This window comes from Saccopteryx leptura, chromosome 3 (assembly GCF_036850995.1).
Source record: "Saccopteryx leptura isolate mSacLep1 chromosome 3, mSacLep1_pri_phased_curated, whole genome shotgun sequence".
Taxonomy (NCBI): Eukaryota; Metazoa; Chordata; class Mammalia; order Chiroptera; family Emballonuridae; genus Saccopteryx; species Saccopteryx leptura.
In genome coordinates, this window is record NC_089505.1 from 155,591,870 (window position 1) to 155,617,728 (window position 25,859).

At 36.0% G+C, this 25,859-nt stretch overlaps 1 non-coding gene across 1 annotated transcript; it reads left to right on the forward strand.

Annotated features, from left to right (window-relative positions):
• Window positions 1-1,999: 1,999 nt before the first annotated feature.
• Window positions 2,000-2,074, forward strand: TRNAV-AAC (transfer RNA valine (anticodon AAC)). Its single transcript has one exon. It is a non-coding gene; the product is annotated as a tRNA-Val (tRNA).
• The last annotated feature ends 23,785 nt before the right edge of the window (window positions 2,075-25,859 follow it).

Sequence of the window (25,859 nt, forward strand, 5' to 3'; positions counted from 1 at the left end):
ATTCTTTAATATAAGCATAAAAATGACCCACTCCTTTTTATTTCCCAAAAATGGAGTAGGGATTGATGAGATAATGTATGTAAAGCAATCTGATTTTCTGAGAGAAAAAACATTAAAATACACTTATGAAGCATTATTTATAATAATGATTTCAGTTGGCCTATGTGTAAAGGACAGAGAGCAGTTATACTCTGTGTGTAGCATACTTACATGGAGAACAGGTTTATTTATTTATCTGCATTCCCCAAGAGCCAGAAGGTTTTTGTGTTTTGAACCTAGAAGACAAGATTTTGACTTAGACATGGTAAGTGGTTCATTTGAGCAGCTACTGAATAGGAGTAATAATGCAGTCCATCCTACTCTATGGGGTAAAATGTTGAGAGTTTGAACACATAAGTAAAGTAAATTTCCAAGCAATGAATCATTATCTTCTAAATAATATATAGAAGTTAGGAAATGTTTATTTATTCAGGAAAATAATAAATAAATAAAAGAGTATTTAACAAGCACATTCTCACAACCCCTATGAAAAGGCTATTTCGCCTGACCTGTGGTGGCGCAGTGGATAAAGCGTTGACCTAGAAATGCTGAGGTCGCTGGTTCAAAACCCTGGGCTTGCCTGGTCAAGGCACATATGGGAGTTGATGCTTCCAGCTCATCCCCTTTCTCTCTCTCTGTCTCTCTCTCCTCTCTCTCTCCTCTCTAAAAATGAATAAATAAATAAAAAAAATTAAAGTTAAAAAAGGCTATTTCATGGCCTTGGCCTTGGTGTAAATTACAAGATTTTTAAAATAAGAATTTAGTTAATATACATACAGCCTTCCTGGTCTGTAATCAAGTTAGAATTTTGTACTCTAGCATTGAGGGTGAGAAGCAAGGACAAAATCAGTAAGCTCCCTGACTGATTTTCTTTCCCGCAGACATTATATATATAACATTCTGGCTTTAGCATTCATTCACTCATTCATGTAATACTTACAAGTAAATCTACTTCTTTTAGGTATTATGTAAGATTTTAGGGATACAGCAATAGATATAAATTTTAGTTCTGGGAGAGAGAAGTTAGGAATAGGCCTCACTGAGTAGTAACAGTTGAGTCTCGATGAAATAGAAATGGCTGATGTTCATTTGAGTGATAAACTTAGGAAAGAGCAAATAGGCGTGGCTAAAACAAAGACCTTGAGGGGAAATACACACATAATGCTTCAGTGATAGTGTGGGCAGGGCATGTCAGTCAGGACAGCTCGTGAAGGGATCTGAGTATCTGCTGGCAGATCAATCATTCCCCACTGCACATATCCTCACCATAGTCAACCACAAGTATTGATTCAAACACACTTAGTAAAATCTTTAAGTCTACTAGGGTATCTTAAAAGACAACAAGAACTATCTAAAGATTTTAAGAAAAAAATATCACTTGTCTGATCTGTGTTTTACCTTATGTAATGCTATAATTAGATATATAAGAAGAATATTGTTTGCATAATTCCTCCAATAGCAGAGGGTAAACCCTTTACAAGTGTTATTTGGATCAGTCTCCAGTACTGCTCAAAGTCTCTACATGCATTATCTTCTATTTCCTTATACATTTGATTGAAAAATTTGCTAAACATGTACCATTTAAAAAATAGTTAAAAATATACATTGAATAATCCAAATTTCATGTTTATAAATTCTAAAATTTCAAAGTAATTTCCCAACCCACAATCTCTCATTTGTGTATCACAGCTAAAGTCATTAAAAACTATTTATTCTTGCCTGACCAGACAGTGGTGCAGTAAATAGAGTGTTGACCTGGGATGTTAAGGGCCCAGATTTGAAACCTCGAAGTCGCTGGCTTACATGCAGGCTCACCGGCTTGAGTGGAGTGTCACTGGCTGGAGTGTGGGGTCGTCCACTTGAATATGGGATTATAGACATGACACATAGTTGCTGGCTTGAGCAAAGGGTCACTGGTTTGGCTGAGTCCCCTGGTCAAAGCACATATAAGAAAAATTCAGCCCTGGCCGGTTGGCTCAGCGGTAGAGCGTCGGCCTAACGTGCGGAGGACCCGGGTTCAATTCCCGGCAGGGCACACAGGAGAAGCACCCATTTGCTTCTCCACCCCTCTGCCACGCTTTCCTCTCTGTCTCTCTCTTCCCCTCCCGCAGCCAAGGCTCCATTGGAGCAAACATGGCCCGGGCACTGGGGATGGCTCTGTGGCCTCTGCCTCAGGCGCTAGAGTGGCTCTGGTCGCAACATGGCGACGCCCAGGATGGGCAGAGCATCGCCCCCTGGTGGGCAGAGCGTTGCCCCATGGTGGGCGTGCCGGGTGGATCCTGGTCGGGCGCATGCGGGAGTCTGTCTGACTGTCTCTCCCTGTTTCCAGCTTCAGAAAAATGAAAAAAAAAAGAAAAGAAAAGAAAAATTCAATGAACAACTAAAATGCTGCAACCACAAGTTGATGCTTCTTATCTTTCTCCCTTCCTGTCTGTCTGTCTGTCTCTCTCTCTCTCTCTCTCTCTCAAAATATATATATATATAAATTAATTCTTTAGCATATATATATATAAGTTCTTTAGCACATTATAATGCTGGTGGCCAAGGCCAGGCAGGTCCACATTGGATTCAAGCAGACGGTAGAAAAACTGTGGAGACAGAGAGTGTTGGACCACTCCTGTTTAATAGAGTAATAGAGTCTCAGATCAGCCCACAAGCAAACAGGCAGGGAAAATCGCTTTTCAGGCAAACAAACAGCAAAAATGGCCCCCTCTGAGTTGTGGGCAGGAAATCAGCATTCTGCCATCCGCCACCCTAAAGGCAAGCACCTGTAGTCTTACAAAGACTATACACACGTGGCGCTGCCACATGCTCACACACTAACCGAGCAAAGTAAAAGCGAGCAAGCCTAACACACCTGTTTTCCCAACACACATTTATCTTCTTTACTTAGTTTATGGAATATTGAGTGAAAAAGATAAGTAATGAAAAACTGAAGATCATATATCTAATCCCAGCAAAGCAAGTTACTAGTCATGTTACCTTAAGACTGTATATTGGGATATTCCCTACCTGGCCAAATTTCTTTAGCATGGTGAGACAAAAGGATTTACTAATTTAGCCACACTCCCCATTTTGATCAGAGAGAATCTATAAGGAGCCAAATGTTCAGAAAAGTGTGAGAGAAGTCAGGACCTAGGAACAGTACCAAATAGGGTATTTTAAGTGAACTGCCTATTTTGTAATGTCCTTCTGAAGCTCAGCTGAAAATTACTCTCTAGTTGAACAAGATGAAGTATCATGAAAGTTAGTAAAAGTGTGTTCCACATATAAAGTCATATAAAATAAAGGCTATATGATTGATCCATTATAAAATGTATTTAATAAATAGGACTGTTGGAGTTGAAAACAAGGTAAGACACAGAAATGAAATACCTTCAGTGTTACTTACATTGACTGTAAATTCTTTGTTGATCTTCTTTATTTATCTTTGTTTTCCTAAAACCGCAGTGCCTGGCTCATAATAGTTATGTAATTGATTTTAAATAAGTTAATAGTTAAGACAACTTTCTGAGGTATGCATAAAGTGTTGCAAATATTAAGTGAACTAAATAGAGAAATCCAATTTTATCACCATTATATCTAAGTATATTGACCTACTATTTAGCAAAAAATGTGTTATAAAACTTTTAATAGAAATTTTAAATAAATAAGAATGACATTAACCTTAATGTGCCTGTTTAAAATAGAGGTAAAATGAAGGTAAAGGTAAATTAAATATCTAACCAATCATTAAGGTATTTCATACTTTGAAAGACTGTCTTCTAGAAGAGACAGAGGCCATTATATTTATATAATAGAAGAACAAAACAAAATTGAGTCAACAATTTCCCCATTAACCATTTTAAAAAGCATTCTGAAAAAAAAAAGTTTAATAATTACCCACATGATGGTTGAGGAAACAAAAAAAATGATTTTATGAAGTTTCTTAACAGACCAAAAACCATGGAGGAAAGCAACTGTTTCAAAATTAGTTTGCTTCTAAACATATATTTTTTAAATCCTGAGGCGGGATCTATTAAAATTGTAAAATTAATTTCAATAAAAAAATAAACTGAATGTCTGTTCAACACCAACCATTGTGTCCTCTACTGGAGAAACTATGTATAGCCATGTTCCTCAAGGAAATAAAATCAGGTATATTACCCTTATTATTTTATAGCTATTTAAACAAATAACTAAAACACGAGGCAGAATGTATTAAGTATTATAGGTATGAAATATTAAGGAACTTAGATAAAAATTCAGCTTCTCAACTCATATTCTATATGTTGAATTTGTTCCATTTTCAGTCCTAAGTACCCACTTTATACTCTATTACTAAACAATCTTACCCGTGTCTGTAGTTTTAAATAACATTTATAGTCCAACAATTCCCACATTTCTCTTTTCAGCCAAGACTTGTCCTTTGAGCTTCAGACTTGTATAGCTAACTCTCTATTTAATGTCTTCAAGTCAATGTCCCACAGGCATATCAAATTAAATGTCTTTATCAGTCATGTTGCTTAGTTGCAAGCAACAGAAACTGACTCTGGTTGGAAAATAAAAAATGGATTCTAAAAAGGATATTGAGAAGCTCAGAGAATTGTTGAGAGGGCTACAAAACCAGGCTCAAAGCTAAATTTGTAGAAAAAATAATCAGAACTACAAAATTAAACTTCCCTGTTGAGAAAAGCAGAGCTGCTGCTGCTGTCATCACACTGTGGAAGCTACTGCTTACTCAACTGCTTACTCAAACTTAGGTTTTTTAAAATTGGCCACCATCTCTGAGGTCCAAACTCAGGAAGATGATCTTGAAACCACTGTCCCCATTCTTAATAGCTGAAGCTAATGGAGTCCATTAGCAGAATTTCTTCAAAAGCGAAGTGACCTCTTTCATGAGCTATGTGATTGATGGACATAACGTCAAGTTGCAAAGAACGCCAGGAAAGGTATTTTTTGGCTTCTGTCTTAGGAAGGCTGAATTTATAAAGCAGAAAACTTTCCTAAACATAGCCATGGTGGTGAAAAGGAATGGAACACACAGAAAGAACATATTGTATACCACAGTATCCAAATAAAACCTTTCAGTTTCCCTCCCTACAAATCACTCTACTGTTAGTCTTTTACATTTTATATAATGTCATCTCCATCGACACTTGTTCAACTCAGAATTTAAACATTTCCTTAAAATTCTCTTCTTCATACCCATGTCTAATCCATTACCAAGCTCTGTTCATCCAGACATAGCTCAATTGCATCTACCTCTTATACATACTCACTGGTATTACTTGTCTAGATCAGTGGTCAGTAAGATGCTTGGTGAAAGTCACTGTGGTAAATACATATTTTAGGTTTTGTGGTCTATCAGTGGTTTTCAACCTTTTTATACTTCTGGACCAGTGAAAATAGGAAAATTATTTTGGGGACTAATAGGCAAAAATCACTCTGAACATAAGTGAATTCAACTAAGATCGTTGGGTCTAAAAACTCCCTACACCATCAGGGTGGTTACCTCTTTCACAGACCAGCATGAAATTTCTGGTTGACTGGAGGTTGAAAAACACTGGTCTATATATAATCTGTCACATTATTGGGCAAATGAGTTTGTAAAACTTGTATTTTTTTAGTTTGCTCACTATTATTATTAAAAAATGGCACTGGGCAGCCACCTGTGTGCTTGCCCTCAGAGCAGGGCAGTTAATTGCAAATTGCAGTTTACATTCCTGCTTCGGAGGGGCCATAGTTTGGCTAATGTTTGCTGGGGGAGGGGTCTTTATGAGCCCAGCCAGTTTTTCAGGGAGAGTGGAGAGAATTCAGAGTGCTGAAGAAGCCAGTTTTGCAGAGAGAGAGAGAAAGAGTGCAGATGGGAAACCAGAGCTGAGGGGCTTTGCAAGGTCTCTTGAAACTGGTGGGGCCTTTGATTCTAGGAGGAACCAGAGAAGATTCTCCTGGTTGTGGAAACAGAGAATGTGTCAGGGCTTTGGGAGCTCTGAATGAAAGGGAAGCGTTTTTCCTGTGTGTTTGCTCGTTGGCTGTTGCAAGACTTGAATAAAGGAATGGCCCACCATTCTTTGGCTCACTGTTTCTTTACCATCTTTCTGAATATAATGAGAACCTACATGGCCACGATGGCAGCAGCCACTGGCCATACACACATATTCTTTATTTTTTACCACCTTTAAGAATGTAAAAACCATTTCTAGTTTATAGGCCATATGAAATTGGTCACAAGTAGGTTTGAATCCATAGGCCATAGTTTACTGACTTCAGTCTAGAGACCATAATACCTTCAACTAATTTCTAGATCTGCACTAAAAGCTTTATGTAAATTCCCATCTCTGCTTTGTTATACATATTTAACCTACTCACAAAGAGCAACATAGGTGGTATTTTGAAACCATAAATCTGATAGAGTTGTGTTCTTTTTTAAAGTTCTTTACTGGCTGCTCATGGCACTTAGCATAAATACAAAACTGTTAAGTGGCCTTCAAGGCCTGGAATCCTCTGGGTCCTGCTGACCTGTTTACATTTACTGCATGTCATTACATTTCAGTTACATCAGCCCTACTCCATCTTCCTGAATGCCAAACTCTGTCCCAACTCAGGGACTTTGGCTCTCTTTGCCTGGAGTCATTAACTTATTTTTCCTTCACCTTTGAGGGCTCAGAGTCACTTCCTCTGGGTCTTTTCTTGCCATCACAAACAAAATTAGGCTCTTAGCATTTTTCTAAGAGCATTTTCCTGCATATTACATATCTATACCTGCATTTATATAAATGTTTGTTTCTTTTCTATTCCTGCTTCCACTTTAGAAGGTAAGTTTCAAGAGAACAGGACCAGATCTGATTGCTTCATTGCTATAAATTCCATGCCTAGCATCTTACGATATTCTCAAATAACTATTTGTTGAATGAATGAATAAATAAACAAATAAATAAAGTAATATGTAACTCCAGCTGGAGATGTTTAAGAAATGTTTGTGGAGCTAGTGAAATCTGAAATAAGCCTTGAAGAATGTGAAAAATTTAGAAAAAATTATAAAGCTTCAGACAGAATATCTAGGACAAATGTAGAAAAAAAGTGAATTATACTGCTCACAGAAGTTGGGATATTTTCAAAATGAAAATGAAGCTATAATATATCCCCTAATTTTTGTGAGCAATATATATAGTTTATAGAGTTACCCATTATATAAGGATTTATAATGACATCATCCTAAAATAGTAAGTTGTAAACAATTGTTGAAAGTCTTTATACTGAGATAAGGAATACACTTTATCCTAGTAGTCTAGTAGTCTAACATGGTATTCTTATATAATGTTTTCAATGCTTTTAATGTGTTCAAACCATTGTAACTCTCTAAGAGAGAATTGTGGTAGAAAGCATCTACATTGTCCCCCGTGATCTCTAACTTTGGTATTCAGATCTTTGTGTAGTCCTCTCCTCTTGAGTGCAGGCAGGGCATGTAACTTGCTTCTAATTAATAAATTATAGCAAAGGTGATGAGATGTCACTTCCATGGTTGCTCTACATAAGTCTGTAATATCAGTCCTCCTAGTGGACATTCTTTCTTGCTGGTTTTGGTAAAACATGTTGACTGTGTTAGGGCAACTCCTGTGGCAAAGTACAGACAGTACCTCTGCGAAGATTACCATAAAAAAACTGAGGCTCTCAGTCCAACAGTATACAAGAAAGTGAATTCTGACAATCACTGCTTGAGCTTGTAAGCACATCCTCCCAGCAGCATCTTGAGATTGAGTGATAAAGGTATTGCAGTCTTATAGGAAACCCAGCAGAACTATACCCAAACTCCTGATACACAGAAATCCTAAGATAATAAGTTTGTTGCAATATTGCTATGCAGCAATGAGTTAATGATAAATTGTGTCTCCTCAAAATTGAAATGATGAAGTCCTAGCACCCAGTACCTCTAAATGTGATCATATTTGTAGATAAAGTCTTTACAAAGATAACTTTCAGTGAGGTTAGTAGGGTGGACCCTGATCCAATCTGACTGGTGTGCTAAGAAGAAGACGGCATTTTGGCACAGACACATAAGAAAGTAAAGATGATGTGAACACCTGTGTATAAAAAGGCCATCTATTAAGCAAGGAGAGAGGCCTCAGAAAGAGCCAACCTTTACAACTAATATTTTTGTTGTTTAAGACACCTAGTTTGTGGTACTTTGTTAATGCAACCTTAGGAAACTAACACACAGGGGTTATTTTAAGTAATATATCCCTTTTTTAAATTTTATAAGAAAATTAAATTAATGTGGTGACATTGATCAATAAGAGTACATAAGTTTCATGTGAACATTTCCATAGCATTTGAACTGTTGATTGTGTTGTGTTGTGTACACATCGCCCAAAGTCAAGTCATTTTTCATCACTGTATCATACATTTGTCCTTCTTTACTCCCATCCTTTCTCACCACTCCTCACTAACTACCACCCCCTAGTAACCACTTCACTTTTATCTATATCTATGAGTCTCATTTTTATATCTCGCCTATGTGTAAAATCATATAGTTCTTAGCTTTGTATGATCAACTTATTTCACTCAGTATAATGTTCTCAAGATCTATCCATGTTGTTGTTAATGTCATTATGTCATCATTTCTTATGGCTGAATAGTATTCCTTTGTATATTTGTACCATATTCTACTTTATCCAATCCTCTATTGAGGGACATTTTCGTTATCTCAATGTTTTGGCCACTGTGAATAATGCTGCAATGAACATGGGAATGCATATGTTGTTGTGTACCAATGTTTTTTAGTTTTTTGTATAGATACATAGTAGAGGGATTGCTGGGTCATATGGTAGTTCTATTTTTAGTTTTCTTTTTTGTTTTTTTGAGGAACCACCATACCTTTTTCCATAATGGTTGTACTGATTTACATTCCCACCAGCAGTGAATGAGTGTTCTTTTTTCTCCATAGCCTCTCCAACACTTATTACTATCTCTGTGGTTGATAACAGCCAATCTAACAGGGGTGAGGCGATATCTCATTGTAGTTTTGTTTTGTATTTCTCTAATAGCTAATGAAGATGAGCATCTTTTCACATATCTGTTGGTCATTTGTCTGTCTTTTTGGGAGAAGTGTCTGTTCAGGTCCTCTTTCCATTATTTAATTGGACTGTTTGCTGAGTTTTGTGAGTTCTTTATATATTTATATACTTTGGATATTAACCTTTTATTGAGCTGTTATTTATAAATATTGTTTCACATTTGGTTGGAAGCCTTTTGTTTTATTGTTGTGTTTTTTGTTTTTGTTTTTGCTGAGCAGAAGCTTTCTACTTTGATATAGTCCCATTCATTTATTTTTGCCTCTGCATCCCTTGTGTAGTCTTCTGTCAAATTCACAAATTGTTCTTTACAGCCAAGGACCATAAGTTTAGTAGATATGTTTTCTTCTATGTATATTGTTTCAGCCCTTATATTTAGGTCTTTGATCCATTTTGAATTAATTTTTCTGCGTGGGAACAAAATGTAGTCAAGTTTCATTCTTTTGCATGTGGCTTTCCAGTTTTCTCAACACCATTAATTGAAGAGGCTTTCTTTTCTCTGTTGTGTGTTTTTGGTTCCCTTTTTGATTATTTATCTATACATATAGTTTTATTTCTGGACTTTTGATTCTGTTCTATTGGTCTGTATATCTGTTTTTCTGCCAATACCATGCGGTTTTGATCATTGTGGCTCAGTAGTATAATTTTTTACATCAACACTTTTTTTTAGACAATTAAATTTAACAGTGTGACATTGGTCAACCAGAGTACATAGATTAAGAGAAAACATATCCACATCATTTGGATAGTCGATCATGACATATACCCATCACCCAAAGTCAAATCATCCTCTATCACCCTATATTTTGTTTCTCTTTAAGCCTCTCCCTCTCCCTCCTCCTTCTCCTCCATTTTCCTCCTCCTGGTAACCACTGCAATTTTATCTATGTCCATGAGTCTCAATTTTGTGTCCCACCTATGTATGGAATCATATAGTTCTTAGCTTTTTTGGATTTACTTACTTCACTCAGTATAATGTTCTCAAGGTCCATCCATGTTGTCATAAATGATACTAAGTAATCGTTTTCTTCTGGCTGAGTAGTATTCCATTGTATATATGTACCACTACTTCTTTATCCAATACTCTATTGAAGGGCATTTCAGCTGTTTGCATGTCTTGGCCACCATGAACAACACTGCAATAAACATGGGGCTGCATGTGTCTTTACGTACTCATGTTTTTGAGTTTTGAGGGTATATAACCAACAGAGGGATTGCTGGGTCATATGGTAGTTCAATTCTTAATTTTTTGAGGAACCACCATACTTTCTTCAATAATGGTTGTGCTAATTTACATTTCCACAAACAGTGAATGAGGGTACCTTTTTCTCTGCAGTGTCTCCAACATTTGTTATTACCTGTCTTGTTGATAATAGCTAATCTAACAGGTGTGAGGTGGTATCTCATTGTAGTTATGATTTCCATTTCCCTAATAGCTAGCAAGGATGAACATGTTTTTACATATCTGTTGGCCATTTGTCTGTCTTCTTGAGAGAAGTGTCTGTTCATGTCTCCTTCCCATTTTTTAATTGGGTTGTTTGCTTGTTTGTTGCTGAGTTTTGTGAGTTCTTTGTATATTTTGAATATTAGCCCCTTATCTGAGCTGTTGTTTGAAAATATCATCTCCCATTTAGTTGGCTTTCTGCTATTATCAGTTTCTTTTGCTGTGCAGAAGCTTCTTAGTTTTATGTACTCCCATTCATTTATCTTTGCCTCTACTTCCCTTTCCATTGGGATCAAATTCATAAAATGTTTCCTACTGCCAAGGTCCATGAGTTTAGTACCTATGTTTTCTTCTATGTAATTTATTGTTTCATATCTTAAATTTAGGTCTTTGATTCATTTTAAATTCAGTTCTGTGTAAGAGACAAACTGTAGTCATGTTGCATTCTTTTGCATATGGCTTTTCCAACACCATTTATTGAACAGGCTTTCTTTTCTCCATTGTGTGTTTATGGCTCCTTTATCAAAGATGATTTGACCATATATATGTGGTTTTATTTCTGGGCTCTCTATTCTGTTCCATTGGTCTGTGTGTCTATTTTTCTGCCAGTATCATGCTATTTTGATTATCATGGCTCTGTAGTATAATTTTAAGTTAGTTATTGTAATGCCCACAGCTTTGTTTTTTCTCCTCAGGATTACTTTGGCTATTTGGGGTTTTTTATATGCCTTTTCTGTACCTATTACAGAATCCTATGCTTTTTGTCCTTTGTTTTCTTGATGTGGTGTATTACATGATCTATTTATGTATGTTAAATCATCCTTGTATATCTTTCTATTAACATATGAAAGACTATTGAAAATTTCAGAACTCCATTTAAGAAACACTATAGTGGTTTCTGGCCAGTATCTCAATAGGTTACGAGAGTCATCCCAAAATGACAAGGTTGTGGGTTTTATTCCTGGTTAGGGCACAAACAAGAAGCAACCAAAGAATGTATAACTAAGTGGAACAACAAATGCTTTCCTTCCCCTCTCCTTTCTCTCTCTTCTTATTTTCTCTCTCTCACTATAAAAATCAATAAAAATTAAGCCCTGGCCAGATAGATCAGTTGGTTGGAGCATCATTCTGAAGCACAGAGGCTGTTTCTCTCTCTCCCTCTTTCTCTCAAAAAATAAAATAAAATAAAATTTAAAAAAAGAAAAAGAAACACTGCAATGACTAAAGTAGGTGATGAATTGCTGAACCAGGATATGGCACAATTAAAGCTAGTTAAGAAATTTCTATATAGTCTTAATACAATAATTATATTTTCAATGATGATATAATATTCCTTAATAAGGATATAATATTTTTTCACTTTACATTTCTCACTAGCTCTTCAATCTATTTCTCTTGAAACAGTTGCCATTATGTATTTCTCAGACCTGCATTCAATTGTTAAGGTACTCCCTAATATTTATTTTCTTATCCATTATATTTCATAAAGGATAAATTTTAAAAGGCTACTATAAAAATTAGTTAAAAACGTCTAACACATAAAGCAGAATAAATATAACTACTTTAAGCTGTTGTAAACATAGTTTTCTTCGCATGTACATGTATATAAAATCAGGAACAGGGATTTTTAAAAGAGCGCCGAACTTGAGATTATTTATTGTAGTTCTTAATATCACTCAGTAATTTGATGTTTAGAGAAACTTGATTGAAATTACTGCAAATGGCTTTTGTTGTGCCATCTTTTTGGTTCAGATCAAGGTTGTATATTCTCTTATGTATAAAAAATGTCAAAGTACTTGTGGGTGGTTTTAAGACAATAAGTGTGGTTTTCAACTACTAATTACCAAGTTCAGGTTGCAAAATCAGGCTTCTGAGACATAGTTCTCAGATGCTTTGATCACATACTTTTAGATGAATATGTTTGGAATGGCTTGAAAAGTAGTCATTGCTTACTGGGGGTTCCTATCCATCTTTCTGACAGCAGTTCCCTCCTCCTTCATGATTTAGCTCTTCCTGTAAGCCTCCTTACATCAAGCTCACAGGGTCCTTTTGTTGACCTCTGATTAGGTCCTAATCTTGATTATCTACTGGCATCAATTTATAGGCTACAGTGCTGATTCAAGATATCATTTAAACAAGGAAATATTAAATTATTTGTATTCTAATTAGCTCTTTCCTACAGAAAAGTTTATTTTCCAAGTAAGGTTTCCGTGTTCATCACTTCTCTGAAAAAAATCTCATCAAATTCACTAATGATCTCCTCATTGCCAAACCAATAAACTCCCTTCGATACCCATTGAATTTGGTGTCTGAGCCCTCTATATCTTTTAGGATTTTGACATTCCTGAGCTCATTTTCTTTTGGATTACCTGATAATGTTTCCCTAGATCTCTTATTATGTCTTTAATTAAATGTTCTCAGTATCTATGGTTAGATCTTTTTTCTCTACCTATTCTTAATAACTAATGGTGTACCTTAGATTTTTCTCCCTTAGGAACCTGTCCTATTCTCTATATTCTCCTCGGGAAATCTCATTAATCCTATTAATCTAAAGACAGCTACACAATGACTAAATGATGACTCACAAATCTGCATCTCTAGTTCAGAGTATTTTACCAAGGTCTAGACCTTACATCTCCACATCACCAAACAGAACTCATCAACTCATTTCCTTCCCACTTTGCCATCTGACCTGTTACTTCTCCCACAGTCACTATTTTGCCATCTCAATTAATGTTGCCAATATTCTTTGACACCCAAGAAATATTTTATACCAAATTGTCAGCATCTGATCAATCACTTTATTGGTTCTCCTATCTAGTTTATCTCTGTCTCTATACTGCTGCTTCCTAGCCTAATTCCAGCCTTCATCATCACTCACCTGGATTACTGCAGCCATTTCTTCTGTTTCTTCTACATCCCATCTTGGATCACATTGATTCATTTTGCATACTATCGCCAACCAATCTTTCTAAAAGGTAATGCTTATATTATTTTATTGTCTGCAATACCTAAAGAACTATTTAAACATATAATAGAAAGTAATTCTGACCTGGCCTGTCTTCTGCTCTGGTCTCATTGCCTCTTTTCCTTGCCATCATTATGCCCATATATTCTATCATCAGCATGCAAACTTTTCATTTCCTTAATGTACCTTTTAATACCCATACTTACCCTGCCTAACCTATGGGAATGTCCTCTCCTAGTCATGTCTACTTTTCTATATCATGTACCTGAAGGCTAGGTCATCATTTCTCATGACTCAGCTTAAACCATTGCTTTTCTTTGACTGCCTTCTAAAAGCACTGGGTAAAAATGACCACTTCTTTTCAGGCCCCTTTGAGTATCTGTATTATAACATCGTAGTCACTCATCTTCATTGCTGCTGAAGGTACTGTCCACAGGGAAGCATGGCCTGGGTGGTTGTTAGAAATCCAATTCAACCCTCTGCTGCCACCCTGATATTATGAATCAGAGTTTTCTGGGGTTATACTCAGAGCTTGCTCTTTTGACAAGCTCTCCAGATCATTCTCATGCTCATTAAAGTTTGAGATGCATTGTTCAATAAGTATATTTATTACTAGAGATCTGAAAATTAGAGATTTATTATGGCAGGTAGAAGTATGACAGTGAGATGATCTGAAAGACACAAGAGACCTTTGGAAGCTCTAGTGGGAGACCTACTCTCTAGCCAAGAAACAAAAAGTTAGGTAGAGAAGGAAATAAGGCTGATATACATGATGTGACTCAGTTCCTCTCTCCTTGACAAAATTAGAATGGATTATTGCTCTGTGTGCTCATTGAGGGGAGAGTATGCCAAGCAAGTTGCTGGGAAGTTCTGTTCTTTTAGAGAAGAGAAAAGTTAACAATTTCAGCCTGAGCTGCTGGAGGTAGGACCACTGCCAACAGAGACACAAGAGAGAGATTAGCCCGAGGTAGGACTAAAAGTGCCTGCCTGGCCTTTTCCAAGTTTTGCAATACACATCCAATGAAGTATGGGAAAAACAAGACCTCAACACTAATATAACTTTTTATTGAAAAAGAAAAGTTTTTTCTTTTTCTTAAATGTTTACTATGACTTTGTAAAGACACACTTGTCATGATCTTTCCAGTAGTGTGTGCAAAAGTAGTGACAGGCAGGAAAAGTTAGATGAAGAAGCAGAGTTAAGTGGTACAAAAAAATTTCTACAAAGCCAATTATCTGGAAAGGTAACAGTAAATATACAAATTTAAAAACCTGTTTTGCTGTAGTAAAATCTTTAAAGGCAGACGATGTCTTTTTATCACTAATGAGGAGTCTAGTTCCTGGCACATACTAAGCACTCAATAAAGCTTGTTGAATAAATAGTGAGAGAGGTTTTTCTACCTACATAGATCATAAAATTATCAAATTTTAGCTGCAAAAGTATTTTAAGGATAGGATAATCTGTTAGCTAAATTGAATATTGCTTTTTAAAATCTATATACCATGTCCAGCTTAATTGAATCATTCATTATTACTTTAAACACTCATTCAAACCCACTCCTGGCAATGGTGTGTATTATTTTAAACACCAAATGGAAAACTACATGCATAACATGCATTACTGCTCTCAAGTGCCTACACGGAGAGGCAAGCTTACACTCTGCACAGTTACTAAAATCTACAGCCTTTGGCATACATTCTATTATGTTCAATTAGCTGAAATGCATCTATCTATGAGTAAAACCACATGTGTAAAATAGTGATTACTGAACACAAAATAATTGTGAAAATTATCATTTTAAATGTATACATTCAAAAATCAGCTAATGTCTATATTATATTTTTCCTAATTCAAATTGATATGTCAGAATAGGCAAAAAAGAAAACAATTCCAATTTGCATATCCTCCTCCATGGCCTATCGATGGCTATTTATGCTTTTATGTTATTACCAAAAACCCAGGCATGGTACTCAGGCTCAATGCAGGGTGAGCCACAGGGAAAAATATCTCTCTAGACTTTACATTTTCACAAATTAACTCTTTTAGACCTAAAAGAACATAGAAGCTCCCGTTGTCTCTGCTCTGCCAAGGTGTCCCTTCTTTTATCTTTCTGCCCATCCCTGAATTCCCTGGTCAACAAGGCTCAAAAGTGTTCTATGTTTGGTTTGTATTAGCCATTCTAGCAAAAGTGTTCTGGAGCTTTATTAGATGTCCATACTAATAATGGAACAAGTATTTTTTATGAGTTTTTGTTGAGTATTAAAAGCCATGAAAGCTGTGAACATATGACAAAGAAAGTTTCAGAACTCTGAGATAGATCCTAAGTCAGTGAGACATCTAAATGCCTTTTAAAAAATTTTTATTCATTGATTTTAGTGAGCAAAAAAAGGAGAGAGAAAGACAAGATGGTCGATCTTTTCCTGTACGTGCCTTTACTGGGGATTGAACCGGCAACCTCTGCACTTTGGGGTGATGCTCTAACCAACCCAGCCACTCGGCCAGACCTAAATGCTTTTACTTACCATAAAAATATTAAGAACAAAAATAATTAGATGGCCCTTTACTTACAACCTTGTTCAAAGACGCTGACTTCCCCTTCAAAAATATGTATAAATATCTTCCATATAGCTAATACCTTGTATTTGAATTCAACTTTTGTTTGTATATTTGTCTCTGAGTTCCTCAAGTATAGGAAAAATGGGAATGATATTTTCTATTTTATCATTTCCTATTTCTTAAAAAGTATCTGTCATTTAACAGTCAACCAATAAATATTTTTTAAAAATCAATGTATTTATTATATTTAAAATAAAGCAAAATTATCATAATTAAAGGGTAATTCTACATATATATATTACAGATGGTTGAAATCTAAGTTATAACTAAACTTACTATATGGTTTCATGTGTGTGTTTGGACACACATACATATATTAGTATTTTGAATATTCAATTAGTACAGATAAAAATGGTCTACCCCATAAAAATTGGATTATATGAAAAATAATTATTTTAACATAACAATTTATGAACTATGATATTTGTTTTTATGACATATTTTTGAATATAAGTTCTTAATCAATAACCTATCTCTCAATTATAATACCATGTCTACAGAGAAATACAACCAGATTTATACTGAGTCACTTTGAGGAAACATTGTGTAAAAAATGTGGAAACAAGGTCATTAGGTTAAGTACATGTAAAAGCTAAACATATTTAATTCATTGAAAATAGTAATACATTTTGTTGTAGTGAACACAGATCTATACCAAACACTATGCTATTATGTTGGGAGAGCTAAGAACCTTCCTTCCTCCCTTCCTTCCTTCCTTCCTTCCTTCCTTCCTTCCTTCCTTCCTTCCTTCCTTCCTTCCTTCCTTCCTTCCCTCCCTCCCTCCCTCCCTCCCTCCCTCCCTCCCTCCCTCCCTCCCTCCCTCCCTCCCTCTTTCTTTCTTTCTTTCTTTCTTTCTTTCTTTCTTTCTTTCTTTCTTTCTTTCTTTCTTTCTTTCTTTCTTTCTTTCTTTCTTTTATTTTGACAGAGACAGAGAGAGAGTCAGAGAGAAGGATAGACAGGGACAGACAGACAGAAAGGGAGAGAGATGAGAAGTATTAATTCTTTGTTGCAGCACTTTAGTTGTTCATTGATTGTTTTCTCATATGTGCCTTGACCGTGGGGCTACACAAACCGAGTAACCCCTTGCTCAAGCCAGCGACCTTGGGCTCAAACTGGTGAGACTTGCTCAAACCAGAGGAATCTGCCATCAAGCAGGCCACCTCAGGGTTTCAAACCTGGGTCATCTGTGTCCCAGTCTGATATTTTATCTACTGCACCATCACCTAGTCAGGTTGCAATTATATTTCTAATGAGCAAAATAAGATAAAATAAGTGGTGGCTGATAAAGAGAATGAAAGCTTTAGAATGAGAGATGCCATTGACTGTGACCCTGAAGCAACCCACACATCCATGCTTACATCAGGAATCTGATGCAGAAGAAATGCACATTTTCTTATAACACTGAGATCAACCAAACCAAACCTTAGAGTAGAAAGTTATTATTTTGTCTGTGCAGTAACAAGATCAGAACCCCAATCACAATGGTGAATAGTTACCCATCCTACCTTGGAATTAGATTTAGAGCTGCCATTCATTTATAGACCACACCACTGCCCAATTGAATCTATTGTAATATCTCGCATTCCTGACAGTAGAAAATTTGTTTCTTGCCCAATGAACAAATTAAAGCACTTTTTAAAGGTTATTATTTGTATTTTCTTTATTTGGAATTAGAGACAAAGTACATCCTAGGTGATCCCTGCTGTATATTATCTTTATTACTGAATGAATGATGAGGCCACTGAAGCAGAGAGAGATAAAGTGACTTGCTGATAGATCACACATCTAATAGTAATTGCAAGAGCTAGAATTCAAACATAGGTTGGCTCCAGAGTCTAACACTTAACTGCTTTATTCTGCAGGTTCTTAGTGTATTGTTGTCTCACTAAACACAGAGTCTGTATATGCAGTGAACAGCAGAGAAACTTTAATCTATCCTTTATCTCCGTTTTAAATCATAAAATAATATACACCTATACAGAATTCACATGGTAGCAGAAACTTTCAAATGAATTTTCCCAATCCCTGAGTGTCCTTACATACGAAAGTTTTTAATGCTATGTCCAAGTTCATAGCATTACAAGGTGCTTTGGACAAAGGTATTTACTCAACACATTTTATGTTTAAAGTATGATACTGTCTTAACATCTAGAAGTTCTTTGGCTCAGCCTTTCTCATCTTTTCCATTTCTCCTATTCAATTCTGTAACTTCAGCCTCAGTTGTCACTTCTTTGTCTTTTCTTTACAGCTGCTCTGTACCTCTGTTAAGTCTTAAAGGGTAACCTAAGAACGGATAGGACCTTTCTCAATTTCCCACTCAACCTAAGAGAGAATTACACCTTTACCATACCTACACAATGAAATTGCAGCAACATGACACAATTGATGTGTGTCTTACTACAGACTTTTTCTTTGTAATTAATTTTGTTGAAAAGTCTGTACATTTTTACCTCTCATGGGTTTTGAGTCACTTTTCTGAAATTGCCATATGGCTACAAACTGCTGGTACACAGTTTTAGGATTTATTAGGTACCAATCCTGATCTCAGTTTCGGGTAGTCAGGAAACACAGCAGTTTTAGTTCAGCTTTCATAAGGTAGGAAAAAAAAATCAATGGAAATGTGGTCAACAATGTTCAGAAATGAGACTGGGGATGTAAAAGAGATACCTGGCATGAACAGTGACCTACATTTCAGAGGAGACCAGGTATAGAGCACCATCACTGTCATCCCAGTGTGCACACAGCACACCCGCTCTCACCCCACCCTCCCTGCTTAAAAGAGCAAATTTATTCATACTGCCTGTATCATCAACAATAATATATTTATCCACTGCTTCTCTGGAGATATAAATAAAATGATAAGTAGTGGGTAGAAAATTTGGCAAGAACTATGGTAATTTCAGTATGCACAACAGAGGGTGGTTCCAATTGCTTCAAGTTTAAATGAAGCTATACTGGAAGTAGTTTTATTTTCATTTTGGATTCATCTAAAAAAGTTCTGATTCCTTGTGAAAATTCCTGGAATGTACTATGCCACCATATATATATATATGAAAGAATATATATATATATATATATATATGAAAGAATTACACCTTTACAATACCTATACAATGAAATATATATATTTCATTTCTAAAACATGACCAAAACTATTGCTATATCTTATGAAAATATTTTGTATAATCAGTTTTAGATATCTCCAATGATCATTAATTCATCATGAATACAAAGGGTATTATGTTTTAAACACTTTTATTTTTACTATAATTAATTTTTCATATTTCTTTTGGCAGACTGAAAATGAAATTGCATTATGGCACACAAATCTACATATTGATATATTTTTTTTCTGATGGCAAATTACTCTCAATGTATTCATGAAATCTCAATTATTTTTTTCATTTCTTTCTAATTACCCATAAGTGAACTGCCATTTTGTGATATCTGAAATCTATCTAGAATTTGATCACCATGAGAAATATATACTATATATGTATAATATATATATATATATATATATATATATATATATATATATATATATATATATATATACACACACACACACACACATATTGTAACTAAAGCTTCCAGCATGTTTTTGGGGGGTTTTTTTTTAGTCAGTGAGAGGAGGGGAGGCAGAGACAGACACCAGTATGCACCCAAACCAGGAGCCATCCAGCATGCCCATTAGGGGGTGATGCTCTGCCCATGTGGAGCGTTGCTCCATTGCTTAGCAATCAAGGGTCTATTTAGCACCCAAAGTAGAGGCCATAGATCCATCCTCAGCACCTGGGTCCAACTCGCTCCAATTGAGCCTTGACTGTGGAAGGGAAAGAGAGAAAGAGAGAGAGAGAGAGAGAAGTGAGAGAGGGGAGGAGTGGAGAAGCATATGGGCACTTCTCCTGTGTGCCCTGACCAGGAATGGAACCCCGGACATGCCAGCATGTTTTTTGGTTATATTTTTCTATTAGTACATTTCTCTCACTTCTCCCTATCTCATAGCCTAAATAGTAAACAACAGACAGTGATCTTTCCAGCCTTCATACAATGTATCAAGCCTTAGTTGTTGGTTCCATGATTCAAACCCAGAGGAAAGAGAGTTTAACTGCAACATCAGTTGTTAGCGTGCTTAGTTTCAATGTCATTCATAAAAAGCAGGCATTTTTTTTTTTTTACGTGGAAGAGCCTATATAGGCAGTCCTTAGAGAATTCCATGGCTGACATGGAATTACAGCATTTTTCCTTATAGTTTTATCTTTGGAAAATATTCTGTTGGAATAAAGGAAGAATTCCATATTAAGTTGGATTGGGTTTCCTAGAAAGTACCTCTTAACACAGGAAGCTAATATTTGCTAAATATGAGCTGTGTACTAGTCAGTAGGCAATTCTATGTAAGCACTTAAGCTTTACTAGAACTCTTGAAGAAAGAATAATTACTCACACTTGACATATAAAGAAATTAAAAAATAGTGTAGTTGGTAAATTGCACAAGGTAACAAAATTAGTACATGGTAAATTTAAGTATATATGCTATGTAGTTGAAATTTTGGATTGTACACCTTACAAAATAACTAAACTTCTTTTTATCTAAATTTTTTAACTTAAGTCCTAATAAAATTAATGTCTAATTGTCTCCGGAATGGTGTTATAAAAGCTTTAGAAAAGACTACTTGTACTTCTAACTTAAGGTAATAGTAGTTAGAGTGGTGTGACAGGTATTATTGTCTATTTAACTCCAAACCCATTTCCAGATATACATTTTCTCATGTTTCAGACCTCATTTTAAGGGCTATCAAAGCTTATTACTTCCCCTTCACTCCATTTTACCTTGTACTAACAAAAGAGCCACGTAACAATTTCACTCAATGATGTATAGAATTAAAAGTTACAATGGGCTTCTAAAGAAACGTTTGCTTTTTTTTCCTGACAAAAAATGGTATAGAGGTAGAACTCCTAGGACAGAAGTTCAGTAAATTCTCTCCTCACAAAGTCATGCTAAAAAGGCACAAAACTGTCAAAAACAATTTCTTTTTTCTGAAAATCAACCAAAGACATACAATAAATCAGAAGCTTTACTTCAAGAAAAACCACTAAAATTCAGATAAAAACAGTGGGACTCTGTGGCGTTTTATCCTGAGATTGCTCCTGTCTCGCCCACGCTCCCAGCTCCATCAGCTGAGTAGTTCAACAAGACTGAGGCAAGCTGTGAGAAACACCACTGCCAGAGGAAGCTGCCTCGATTTAGACACATCCCCTGGGGAGCTGTCAAAACAATATTAATCTTGTGGCAATGATTCAAAAGAGACCATCATCACAACTAGTCAGAAGTTTTGATAATTGTGTGTCAGGTAATAGACTAGTACACTGGCCAGATATTTAATACATATATCCAGAGAATAAAAACAACTATATTGGGTCTTGATATGTGTTTGCCTATCTTTGTGGGTTAGAAGCCAGAATTTTAATACTATTATCAAAGAATGGGACCACCGTATTAGGTCTTGATATGCATTCATATCTGCACAAGGGTGTGCACCTGCTCAGGAGACACCAGTGTCCCTCAGTATCTATTTTCCTGTGACTGAATGTGAGACCTGATGAAGCGAGGAGACATGAGATGACCTAACAAAAAGTACAAGCTAGGCTATACTTGAAAACTACTGAAATTTGAATTTATTCCCTAATCAAGATTTATTGAGTTTAAGGTGTTTAAGCACAATTTTGATCAATCACTGTCTTACCACTGAGCTATACTGATTTATCTCCAAGATGTCAGGCTTAAAATAAAAAAAAAAGAAAAGAAAAATTTGAACAGGCATCAGTGGCCACATACTGAGAAAGAGCAACCCTACAGAATTGGCCCTTGAAAGTCAATAAACAAACAAACAAAAATAACAACCACCCCTGGGAAGAGGGAGAATCAGAATCTAGATTTGCTACAAAATAGTTTCCAAGTCTGTAGCTAAAAATGCAAGGCATGCAAAGAAACAGAAAAGTTTGATGCATGCATGGGTGTTAAAAAAAACAGCAATCAATAGAAACTGTCTCTGAGGGCTACCTGGATATTAAACTTAAAAGACTCTGATGCAGTTATTATAAATATAATTTCAATGTATTTTCAAAGAACTGAAGAAAACCATAAGGACAACAGCACATCAAATAGTGAATATTGGTAGACACAGAAATTATAAGAACCAACTGGAAAAATCTTCAGTTAAAAATACAATAACTTAATTTTTTCTTTAAAAAATTACTAGTGAGGTTAAACGCATTGGTGAGTTGGCAAGAGAATCAAGAAACTTAAAGACAAAACAATAGAAATTATTTAATATTAAAATAATAGAAAAGATACTATGAAAAAAAAACTGAGCCTCAAATACCTATACAATACCAACAAACACAACAATATGTGCAAACTGGGAGGTTCAGAGGAAAGGAAAGTCAAAATGGCCAGAGAGAATACTTAAAAAAACAATATCCAAAAATGTCATACTTGAAAACCATTAACTTACATATCCAAACATTCAGCAAATTCCAGGTTGGATAAATTTTAAACGATGCACACCTACATGCCTGAGGTCTAACTGTTCAAAGTAAAAAACAAAGAGAAAATCTTGAAAGCAGCAAGAAGAAAATGACTGATCACATAGAGAGGAACCACAAAAAAAATTAACAGCATTGACATCTCGTTAAAAAAAGAAAAAAGCAGCCACAAGATACTGTGAGGACATAGAGCTGAAATACACACACACCACACACAAACCTATCAACTAAGGATTCCATGTCTGACAATATTATTCTTTATAAACGAAAATGAAATAGCCCTGGCTGGATAGCTCAGTTGTTTAAATCATCATCCTGAAGCTAGGAGGTTGCTGGTTCGACCCCCAGTCGGGACATAGACAGGAATAGTTCCTCTATGTCTCTCTCCCTTCCTCTTTGTCTAAAATCAATAAAATGAACATTTTAAAAAAATGAAATAGAGTCATTCACAGATACACAAAAACTGAAAGAATTTCTTGTTAGCAGACCTGTCTTATAAACAATACTAAAAGAATTCCTTCAGATTAAAGGAAAATGGCATCATGACTGAACAGGCAGTGGTGTAGTAGATAGAGTGTCTGATTGGGATGCAGAGGACTTAAGTTCGAAACCCCAAGGTCACTGGCTTGAGTGCAGGCTCATCTGGCTTGAGCAAGGGCCCACCAGCTTGAGCAAGGGGTTTCTGATTTGACATGACCCCATAGATATGACCTCATGGTCACTGGCTTGAGCCCAATGGTTGCTGGCTTGAAGCTCAAGGTCACGGGCTTGAGCAAGGGGTCACTCGCTCTGCTGTAGCCCCCTGGTCAAAGCACATATGAGAAAGCAATCACTGAACACCTAAGGAGCTGCAAGAAGAATTGATGCTTCTCATCTTTCTCCCTTCCTGTTTGTCTGTACCTATCTGTCCCTCTCTCTGACTCTCTCTCTCTCTCTGTCTCTGTCAAAAAATAAAGAAAATGGCACCAGATAGTAACATAAATTCACATAAATAAATAAAATACAAGCCCTGGCTGGTAGGTTCAGTGTTAAAGAGCCAGCCCCACGTGTGGATGTCCTAGGTTAGATTCCTGGTCAGGGAAAACAGAAGAAGCACCATCTGTGACTCCTCCTCTCTCCTTTTCTCTCCCTCTCTCTCTTCCCCTCCCTTAGCTAACACTCAATTGATTTGAGCCCATGTCCTCAAGTGCTGAGTCTGACTTCATGGAGTCTCTACCTCAGGCACTAAAATTAGCTCGGTTGTGAACATCTGCCCCCAGATGAACAGAGCATCAGTCCCAAAGGGGGGCTGCTGGGTAGATCCCAGTCAGGTGCATATATGGTTGTCTAACTACTCTCCTCTCACTTAAATTAATCAATTAATTAAATAATAAAATACACTGATAAAAGTACCTATGTAGTTAATATGAAATGCAGTATATATTTATTTGTTACTTATTGTTCCCTTAAATTATTTTTGATTACCTCAAACGATATTTTACAGATGGGATTGGGACTAAAAATATACAAATAAATATATATCATAATGATTTCTAAAAGAACAAGGGAGATGTAATTATGTTGGAATATATTTTCTATATTTTATTTGAATTAAACTAGTATTAATCCAAAGTAGTATGTGATAAATGGGATTAATGTTTTGACCCCCACAGAAACCACTAAGAAAATAGGTAAATATGTACAGCAAGATAACAAAAAAGTAATTTATATATATATGTATATTTATATATTATAGCATTCCAGTGTACACTAGAATATTTTGTGCAATACATACACCTAATAAGATATTAAAAGAACAGAATAAAAATACATAACACATATAAAAGAAAAATAGAAAAATAATAGACATAATCATATCAATAATTATAATAAATATTAATAGATTAAACATTCCAAAAAAAGTGTAAATTGTCAGATTGGAAAATATACAATAAGTAATCATTAGTCTATAAAAGACACTTCAGATTAATGACAAATAAATAGGCTAAAGACAAAGAACAGAAAAGATATACCATGCAAATAATAACTATAAGGGATTTAAAATGGCTATACTAATATTAGGCAAAAAGATATTAAAACTTTCTTTTTCTAGAGACAAAAATGGGACATTTAATAATAATAGAAAGATTAATCAGGAACATAACAATTATAAACATATACACTTCTAACAATACAACCCAAAATTCATGATGCTAAAACTGATATAATAAATAGAGAAATAGACAACTTAACAAGAGATGGTGATCTCCATACTCACCCTCATTAATTGATAGAACAGCTAGATTAGGCCCTGGCCGGTTGGCTCAGCGGTGGAGCGTCGGCCTAGCGTGCGGAGGACCCGGGTTCGATTCCCGGCCAGGGCACACAGGAGAAGCGCCCATTTGCTTCTCCACCCCTCCGCCGCGCTTTCCTCTCTGTCTCTCTCTTCCCCTCCTGCAGCCAAGGCTCCATTGGAGCAGGGATGGCCCGGGCGCTGGGGATGGCTCTGTGGCCTCTGCCTCAGGCGCTAGAGTGGCTCTGGTCGCAACATGGCGACCCCCAGGATGGGCAGAGCGTCACTCCCTGGTGGGCAGAGCGTCGCCCCTGGTGGGCGTGCCGGGTGGATCCCGGTCGGGCGCATGCGGGAGTCTGTCTGACTGTCTCTCCCTGTTTCCAGCTTCAGAGAAATGAAAAGAAAAAAAAAAAAAAGAACAGCTAGATTAAAAATTATAAAAAGTATAGAAATCTAGAACATTATTAACCATTGGACCTAACTGATGGTTACTGAACACTTCACCCAGAACAAAATCCACATCTTTGCAAGTATACATAAACATATCCCGCCTGACCTGTGGTGGCGCAGTGGATAAAGCGTCGACCTGGAAATGCTGAGGTCGCCGGTTCGAAACCCTGGGCTTGCCTGGTCAAGGCACATATGGGAGTTGATGCTTCCAGCTCCTCCCCCCTTCTCTCTCTCTGTCTCTCTCTCTCCTCTCTCTCTCCTCTCTAAAAATGAATAAATAAAATAAAATTAAAATTAAAAAAAAAAAACATATCCCAAGGTAAACAATATGTTAAGCTATAAAATTAGTCAAAAAATATAAAAGAACTGAAATCATGCATTATAATTGAAGTATTTACCTTATAAACATATTAGATATTGACAGCAGAAAGAAATTGGGGGAATCCACAGATATTAAGAAACTAAACAAG